Genomic DNA, 10,171 nt, shown 5'->3' with positions numbered 1-10,171 from the left:
TTGTACAAACGTGATATTATATTGTAAGAACGTGATATTATATTGTAAGAACGTGAAAAGTGTATTGTACAAACGTGATATTATATTGTAAGAACGTGATATTATATTGTAAGAATGTGAAAATTATATTGTACAAACGTGATATTATATTGTAAGAACGTGATAATTATATTGTACAAACGTGATATTATATTGTAAGAACGTGATAATTATATTGTACAAACGTGATATTATATTGTAAGAACGTGATAATTATATTGTACAAACGTGATATCATATTGTAAGAACGTGATATTATATTGTAAGAACGTGATATCATATTGCAAGAACGTGAAAAGTATATTGTACAAACGTGATATTATATTGTAAGAACGTGAAAAGTATATTGTACAAACGTGATATCATATTGTAAGAACGTGAAAAGTATATTGTACAAACGTGATATTATATTGTAAGAACGTGATATTATATTGTAAGAACGTGAAAATTATATTGTACAAACGTGATATTATATTGTAAGAACGTGAAAAGTATATTGTACAAACGTGATATTATATTGTAAGAACGTGATATTATATTGTAAGAACGTGAAAATTATATTGTACAAACGTGATATTATATTGTAAGAATGTGAAAAGTATATTGTACAAACGTGATATTATATTGTACAAACGGGATATTATATTGTAAGAACGTGAAACTATATTGTACAAACGTGATATTATATTGTACAAACGTGATATTATATTGTAAGAACGTGAAACTATATTGTACAAACGTGATATTATATTGTACAAACGTAATATTATATTGTAAGAACGTGAAACTATATTGTACAAACGTGATATTATATTGTACAAACGTGATATTATATTGTAAGAACGTGAAACTATATTGTACAAACGTGATATTATATTGTAAGAACGTGAAAAGTATATTGTACAAACGTGATAAAGCTCAGATTTTTTTTTACCTGGGTGGCAGCTCTATGCTTCCGTACAAAAGTGAGCGGGCACTTTCACTAATAAAAAAATAGCACTTAAATTATTTCATTTTTGACAATCAATTAAATTACACAGCGGTTTTATATCAAAAGTTGATAATGATTTAACATATACTACATTTTGATGGTAAAATATAACTCTTTATACCCACAACATCCCGAATAACCAACCCAGGTTCATTCTGAAAACGTAGTCCCGTGGACGTTTCTGGAGACCATGAAATACGTCCCGGGAGGTAGGTATTTTTGCAGTTTTTGTTTTCGCGAATATGCGAGAGGCCGATGTGTGCCCTTTTTCGAATCTCAAATGTCTTTCGCGAGTGCCTTTATCGCTTGCACTGTTCTCACTTGAACCCACCAGAGGCCGCTGTCAAATGACCGTCTGTCCGACTGGCTGAATGATTGACTGGGCGACCGGCCAATCAGCTGACCCACCATCCTCCTTTCCTCTTTTTCTCCTGCTTTTCCTTTTCGCCGCTCACCCACTTACTTCCCTAAATCCAGCAACAATTTATAAAAGCTGTGCAGAAAAAGAAAAGCCCTCATCTGATTTTACCACATTCTCACCCTGTTATGAACTTGTTCACTTTAATTTTTGGATTCTGTTTTTGTCTTACCTGATTTCCGGAACTGCTTTTTCCTGGACTCTAACCTGGATTGTCATCGTCATCGTGGTCAGCTCCTCTCTATGTCTCAAGTCCACCGACGTAGACGACGAGCTAATTGGACAAACTGGTTGCGGCGGGAAAGCCCTACACACGGAGGTAAGCGCTCAGCCGGTAAGCGCCAAAAGGAACAGCGTCATACCGCCCAGTAGCGTTCGCTTAAAAAATTAAAATGCAGCCATACGTACCTCCCACTACATAAGTACATGCAGTCGCCAAGTGTGTTCCGAACTGTGGGTTGTGATCCGTACAAAACACAGATCAACTGTGATCCGTTACACCCCTAGTATGTATATACACTCTACTATGGATCGATAGAGAGAAAGAGAATATGGAAATATGAAATTTCTGTGATCTAAAATTAGATTTTCCTTCAGTTTGCCCAAAAAGAAAAATTCTGTGATAATTTACTCACTCTCTACTTGTTTGTATACTGTCCTTAACAGGGCCGGCGCGTCCATAGAGGCGACCTAGGCAACCGCCTAGGGCGTCAGAATAGAGAGGGCGGCGTCCGTGACTCTACCCTCACTACCCGCGGCCTCAGTTATATCTGCGTCTAGGACGGCAGAATAGAGAGGGCGGCGTTCACGACACTATCCTCACCACCCGCACCCTCAGTCATATATCCGCGTCTAGTGCGGTAAAATAGAGAGGGCGGCGTCCACGACACTATCCTCACCACCCACACCCTCAGTTATTTCCGCGTCTAGTGCGGTAGAATAGAGAGGGCGGCGTCAACGACACTATCCTCACCATTCGCGCCCTCAGTTATATTCGTGTCTAGGGCAGCGGAACAGAGAGGGCGGCGTCAACGACACTATCCTCACCATTCGCGCCCTCAGTTATATTCGTGTCTAGGGCAGCGGAACAGAGAGGGCGGCGTCAACGACACTATCCTCACCATTCGCGCCCTCAGTTATATTCGTGTCTAGGGCAGCGGAACAGAGAACCTTTTTTTTTTTCAGCGGAACCTTTTTTTTTTTTTTTTTTTTATTTTAAGGTTGAGAGTGGCGTGACCTTCCTTTACCTAGAGCGGCAGTTCAACTTGCTCTGGCCCTGGTCCTTAACCTTCTGCTTAAACAGGAGACGAGATTCTGAATGTTGGAAACCAGTAGTCACTGGTTATAATGTGTAATATTTTGTTTTGTGTTTACATCATTACGATGTATTATGTAAGATGTATTATGTAAGAAACTTCAATGAATATTGAATTTTTCGCAGTGTATACATTGTTTTACGGGGTGTATTATTGTGTGCCATCATTTGTCATTACCAGAGAGCCTCCAGTAAAATCTGTCTCAACAAACGCTTAGCTAAACGCACATTCTGTCAAACAGTGCTGATCTTTACCAAGAAATTTCAGGCAACAGATGGCAGGGCTGATATACAGTAGGGTCAGTACATGAAACTGTCAAAATGAATCATTACCATCACCAGAAGTATACCAAAAAAAATGAATGGCATGCCATACCTTATAAGGATACCTAGAGTCCATTATTAGTGCTGAACAAAAATTTATCACAACTAAAGTTGGTTGACAAACTTTATGGTGTCCTGCGAAAGCCTCCTCTGTAAGATTGAAGTAGTTTTAAAGCTTAAATAATTGAAGTCGTTTTTAAGAAGTTTGAAACAGTCATAACTACATACAGGTTGATGCAGTTGATAGCGTTCTGTGTGGTAGCTAAGGTGTTGCTAAGTGGTTGCTAATAATCACAATTATTCTTTGCCTATTATTATATTATATATACTATTTACGTTTTAAAATGTCTGAATATATTTAACATGGTGTGTGTGTGTGCGTGCGCGCTTGTGTGTACATGTGTTTGTGTCTGTCTGCGTGCGTGCGTTTGTGTGTGTGTGTGTGTGTGTTTAAATAAAGTAATGTGCTGAATGTCAAAATGACTGTAATTTTAGGTCTGAATGAATGTACAACATTGAAGTACTTCACCACAAACCCATGAATACTTCAATGCCATTAGAGCTAACTGTTTTTCTATATGAAGTTTAGCTCGTAACATCATCATTTACCATCCCTGACATGTTTTGACGTGCTGCAGGTGTCCTCTCATAACATCTCCAGGCGCAATACATGAAATATGGCAGGAATTATGTCTTGTATGTCAGCACTGTCGGCAGTGAAGGTGCTTGTGTTCATTTACTCTGGAATGTGGAAGGTTATATGTATTGCTTATAAACATCCCCTTTTCTATTGTGTAATACTGTCTAGTTTTATATAATTCAAGGGCTGCATCCTTCAGTTTAATATAGCAGATGCATCAGATGTGCTTCAGCTTTTATTTATTGACATTGAAGTTCAAAAAATCCTTCTAGTTTATTCCCCTCAGATGTTCGTGGTCAATCTGGAGCAGCTAGAGGTGTCGGGTCGAGCCGTGAGCAATCTGTCGGACCCTTCTGTGGAGAAATATCCCCAGCCAAAGCAATGATGAAACCCCCCTGCAAACCGTATTGTAGGCACACATAACCTTTTTGCAACACTGCGCAACCCCTTCAACATGGGTTTAAGGTGATAGTTTGCATAAAAATGAAAATATGCTGTTAAATCACTTACCCCCAGGCCATCCAAGATGGAAGTCACATAGTAGAAAGTTTTTTTTTTTTTGGTATTTGTGATTCATAAAACACATGTAATCACTTTTAGAGTCAAAAATATATACAGGCAAATTAAAATGAATACCTGTGGTAGACTTACAGTTGAAAACAAAGCGATTAGACCTCAAATATTTCCCAAGTGATGTTTAAGAGAGAACAAGTACAATTTTCATAGTATTTCCTGATATATTTTTCCTCTGGAGCAAGTCTTATTTATTCTAGTTTGACTTGAATTATATTATTATTATTTTTAAAACTGCTAAGGTCAATATTAGTGGCCCCTTATAGGTAGAGAGATCTGGAAAATGCTAACTTTAGTCTTTTAGCATTAAAATGCAAATCCCTAAATGCAAACTGCCATCCAAAGTCATGAACGTGCACATGATAGACAACCATAGACAACGTAACACTACATCATGAGCCAGAAGAAATCTGTGGACATTTTTTGCTATTTCTACCCAGAATTTTGTTAAAAATCTTCGGATTTATACGGAATGATATTAGGTGTATCATAACTAAAATCTTAATATATAAAATAAAAAGTAATACCTATATAACATCTACTTAATGTTTACAATGCAAATCCATCTAGATCTACTTTATTTGGTAAAAAAAAGCAAGTCTCTAATATAATATATCTACTAAAAGACAGAAAATATAACTGTACAAACTGTATTGTAAATAAATCATATGAATTGAAAAACGGAATACATGTAAATTTACACACAATTAACTAAATAAACAGAATCAATGATGGGCTAAACTCTGCGGAATTCTGTGCATGCAGATTCCATGTGGGACTAATCATGAGTCATTCTACACTCGAAAAATTTCTCTTAAAAACTTACTTAAAAAAATCTTTGTAACAATTTGCACATAAACATTTCAAGTAAATTTGACATTCTTATATCAAATACATTTAACTTGTCCATATCATGTAAAATTTACTTAATGTTTAATCTAACAGTCCTAAATTAACGAAGTAAAAGTTAATTGAGAATCTTTCATTTTGAGTCTATATTTATTCAAATAAATCAAGTAATGTCAAGTTCATGTTTTAGCAAAAGGTTCACGGCTTTGTTATAATTTAAATAAATCTTATTGGTTACAGATTAGTACATCTGGTATAACTTGTTTAATTAAAACACACATTTCCACTGACTGAAATTTATGAAAGAGACTTTCAAATAGCACAACAAAAAATGTTTCTGAAGACAATCACCTGTTGCACCTTTTAAGGGGTGGTCCAGAGTGTATTTTTAAGGCTTGGTTGTGTTTATGGTGTGCAAAGCAATGTGTCCTCATGCTTCAATCACGTTAATTTTTATAAATCTTACTTTGATTATATACTTCTACTGAGCTACCATGAAAACGACTGTCATATTTCCTAGTTCCTCTAAAAGCCCGCTCTCAAAAGGCTCTGATTGGTTACTTTTTATAATGTGCTTTGATTTGCGGATCGGCTCCACGTCACCTGGAAGTTACACATCCAGTCATGCCTCTACTAGCATGTGCTTTCCCTTTGCTGTGTAAATACTGTCAGTCAGTATAGCTGTTAGCTGTATCAGCTTGAGCCTGAATTAGACATAAAACGAAGAGGATACGGCTGAACCTCAAGCCTGATTTCTAAAATAAAATCTGTCAAGTGTCTTTCATATATATTTGGGCTATAAGCATGTGTAAATAGTTTGAAACGTTCACACATCTATTGTGAGTTTGTTTTTTGAGATGTAGAAAGCACAGAAAGCGGCCGCATAGAGAGACACTGCAGCGCTGGTAAAGATTGTGGCTGGATAAATATTAATGGATAAATATGAATTTGTAGCTTAATTGTTAATGGTGCGAAACCTCTTTTCCCGTTGTTTACATCCGTGTTTACGTTCTTGATACAACACACCGTTAAGGCAAGGCAAGGCAAGTTTATTTATATAGCACATTTCATACACAGTGGCAATTCAAAGTGCTTTACATAAACAGGAATAAAAAAGACAAGTTTAAGACATAAAATGCAGACAATAAAAATGATTAAAAACTGATAAAAACAATTTAAAATGTGTTAAAATAGGTTATAAAAGAATGAAAAAGAAAAAGAAAAACATAATAGTGCAATCTGTCGGACGTAGCACAGTGCGTTAACGCTAAAATCTGTGCATGTAATAAATAGAATTGAACAAATAAAAATACTTACAGGTTGTGGCTCACAATCCACAGCTTCTTCCATTATGGTTGAAGCTGCTCCTTCTTTGAGGAGTTTTTTAGCTGAATCCGGCACTGAACTGGGAGAGATCCTGGAAGCTGTCCTTTGTCAAATGGTAGCTATATATTTTTTATACTAAAACATCTTTTTGAAAGCCCAAATACAGAAATGGCAGAAGCTCTGTGGAAATAGCAGCTCTTGGACAACATTTTAGCTTTCTCTGCTATATTACAGCACCTCTGGCTACGCCCCTACGCTGTGTGGGTTGTATGCGCGTTACCTGTTGGGTTTATGATCTCATTAACCCACATGTATTTTTTTGTAGTCCCCAAACTTTGTTTGCTGTTGGTTTTAAGCTAACTCTATAAAAGCCAATGTCTCTCTTTGCATTGAATTTTGAGCGTCTTACATTCAGAGATGTTTTTTTAATGTTCACACAGCTACATTACACATCAACTAATATATAAAATATGATATCGTAGTGAACCTTTAAGTTTTCTTTTGTTTGTTTTGGGGTTTTTTTTGATTGGCTACAGGACAAATTACTTCAGTCCAGTGAGATTTCTAATCAACCTTGCTTTAACCTAATCTAGCTTAACGTTTAAATTGCACTTTAAGCTGAAAACTACTATACTAGTATAAAGTATTATGAAGTATTAATTATTATCAATGGTAATATTAATTTTTCATACTATTAATTCAAGTATTAAACAGTATGAACTGCTATTATTTTTAAAAATGTGTTAAAAACACATTCTCTCCGTTAAACAACACATGGGAACTATTTGAAACGGAATTAAAATTTCACTGGAGAGCTGATTATTTTGCCTTCAACTGTAAATTTTTTGAATCCTAAAGCAGTATGGTTTTTGTAAATATTTTCTTGTCATGTATCTCTGATGGCCTGAGAGTGTGGAAAATAACAGCCGATTTTACATTTTTGTGCGAACAATCTCTTGAATAATGCACTATAGGAGTCAGCAGAAGACTCCTTTTCAAAAAAGTGTAACAACAGCAGCAGTATTACAATCGACTGGATGGATTAACAATTCCTGCATGCATTTCTGCATCTACTGTGACAGCAATGCAAAGCAACAGCGAGCGCACGAGATGTTCTGACTGTGAGGGGCTTCCCCCACCTTACACATGCTGCACGTGAGCTGAAGGCAAAGCTCTGGTTGCGTAATAACCGTAGGAGGAGCTTTTTTCTTCAGAATGGTACCTTATAATTTATTAGGAGCAACGGAGAAAGCCTGGTTTTTCTTTGAAAGCATGATGGCAATTCAGCACTTGGCAAGAGATATATTTTTTTGGTTGTGTGTCATGATTTGAAACATAATGCATGGAAGTGTTACTTCCTTGAAATGATTGCTCAATTTATTTTATTTTTTAGCTGCGTGATTTTGTGTGCCTGTATATCTTATATCTCATATATATCTCATATATTTTATGATGATCAGCACAATTTGTGTTAAATTAAAGTAGTAGGTTGTATAATTCACCACTCTGTAATTATATGGTTCTATCTTTATTCTCAGTGGTATTGAGATACTAGATTTTGCATTCCATATAGCACTTATGATATGGTGATCAGGTTTTATTAATGCAAAGTATTGCACAAAGTAATGCAAGTACTTGCACAAAAAAAAAAAAAAAATATATATATATATATATATATATATATATATATAATTCCAAGCTGACAGTTTGGTAATGGAAACATTTTACATTATTCAGATTCTTTAATAATTATGAGTGGTTTTTGTTTGATAATTGGCAATACATTGTGCATCTGGGGAACTTCTGTAGCTTGAAAAAACAGATTTGTTTTATGTTTTTTGTATCCTTTTTTAATATAAAAAATTTTGTTTAATGTTTTATTTTGTGTGTTTTATGTCTATTTCTTTGGATTCACAATTCACGGTTATGTATTTAAGTCAAAAGTCATTTGTTTGATTCTGTCAACTTTTTTCCAATAATGTTTTTTCCAAATTTAAATTAAATGTTTTTTTAGCTTCAAAATTAGCACAACAAAAAAAAAAATAATATATATATATATAGAGAGAGAGAGAGAGAGAGAGAGAGAGAGAGAGAGAGAGAGAGTCAGAATTATTAGCCCCCCTTTGATTATTATTTTTTTTTTAATATATTTTCCAAATGTTTAACTGAGCAAGAAAATTATCACAGCATGTCTGACAATATTTTTTCTTCTTGAGAAAGTCTTATTTGTTTTATTTCGGCTTAAATAAAAGCAGTTTTTAATTTTTAAACACCATTTTAGGGACAAAATTATTAGCCCCTTTAAGCTATTTTTTTCCGACAATCTACAGAACAAACCATCGTTATACAACAACTTGCCTAATTACCCTAACCTGCCTGGTTAACTTAATTAACTTAGTTAAGCCTTCAAATGTCACTTTAAGCTGTATAGAAGTGTCCTGAAAAATATCTAGTAAAATCTTATTTACTGTCATCATGAGAAAGATAAAATAAATCAGTTACTAGAAATGAGTTATTAAAACTATTATGTTTAGAATTGTGTTTAAAAAAAAATCTTCTTTCTGTTAAAAAAAATAAATAATTCAGGGGGCTAATAATTCTGACTTCAACTGTGTGTGTGTGTGTGTGTGTGTGTGTGTGTGTGTGTGTGTGTGCGCCTTTATAGAATGACAATCACATACAGTAGCAACACATTTTTCTCAGACCCATTTAACTTATAAATATTGAGTCTTATTTTTTCCCATATACAGTGCTCAGCATATGTAAGTACACCACTCACATTTCTATCTTTTAAATTCATATTTTAAGATGAAGCTCTACAATAGTATATTTGTGCATATACATTAGATTTGTCAGTACTGAAGCCAAAAATTATCTACCAAAATAACTTACAAAAATGGTCCACAATTAGTACAGCCACATTTATATGTTATAGAAAAATATTAAATACTAATTAAAATGAGGAAAAATCAAGAAAAGCTAAAAATTTTGTTAAGATTTTGTAGGTTGTAATTTATTTTTGCATTATTTTTCTTGAGTTCAATTGTATTATCTTTCAATTACTTAATATGTTTGGCGACTAAATATTATTTTAATAAATATACATGTTTAATAAATCTGTTTTGTTTAAATGCACCAAAATACATTGCCTATATTCACTGAGAAATGGATCAAAATATTCATTTTCAAAACGGGGTGGACTCAGCACTGGATATATTTTATTAATGAATTATTGCAAACGTTTTTTACTGATAGACTTACAGTAGGTAACCTTGAAGTACAAACAAAAAGCACAAACATAAAAGCAGATTTCAATATTTCCTTAATTATAAATGCTTCAAAGAACTGCATTTAAGTAAATGCCCAAATAAAAAAGTTTATATGTGTTCAATAAATATATTTTAATGCACATAAAATGCAACCTTATGAGATCAAAAATAAGTGCACGACTACTACTAACTACTGTTACTGAGCACATCGATAAGCATGGAAGCTGCACAAAGCTGATGGTTTAATATCTCGTCCACTGTCTCGCGGTGTTTTAGCGAGAGCTGCAGCAACTGCTAGCAAATTCAAAAGTGTCCTCGTCGCTGTGGTGCCGTTTAAAAGGGTGGGGTTGCTGAACAGGCTCCGATTGCGCCTGCTCGGTGTGTAGTCTGGGGGTGTGTGCTGCCCCGATGGTTTAAATCCTACACA

The 10,171-nt window shown here is 34.6% G+C and overlaps 1 protein-coding gene across 14 annotated transcripts in view; it reads left to right on the top strand.

Moving 5' to 3' along the window:
• Positions 1–8,116, top strand: part of srd5a1 (steroid-5-alpha-reductase, alpha polypeptide 1 (3-oxo-5 alpha-steroid delta 4-dehydrogenase alpha 1)) — a 25,117-nt gene extending 17,001 nt beyond the window's left edge. For 4 of the 14 annotated variants that reach the window (XM_073931131.1, XM_073931132.1, XM_073931128.1 and 1 more), the window contains one exon: positions 4,000–6,348. The gene's annotated coding sequence lies outside the window, so the exon portion shown is untranslated. 14 annotated transcript variants of the gene reach the window in all.
• The last annotated feature ends 2,055 nt before the right edge of the window (positions 8,117–10,171 follow it).

Source organism: Danio rerio, chromosome 19, assembly GCF_049306965.1.
Source record: "Danio rerio strain Tuebingen ecotype United States chromosome 19, GRCz12tu, whole genome shotgun sequence".
NCBI classification, from domain to species: domain Eukaryota; kingdom Metazoa; phylum Chordata; class Actinopteri; order Cypriniformes; family Danionidae; genus Danio; species Danio rerio.
Note: the sequence above shows the minus strand (reverse complement) of the source record. Positions and strands in the feature narration are given on the sequence as shown.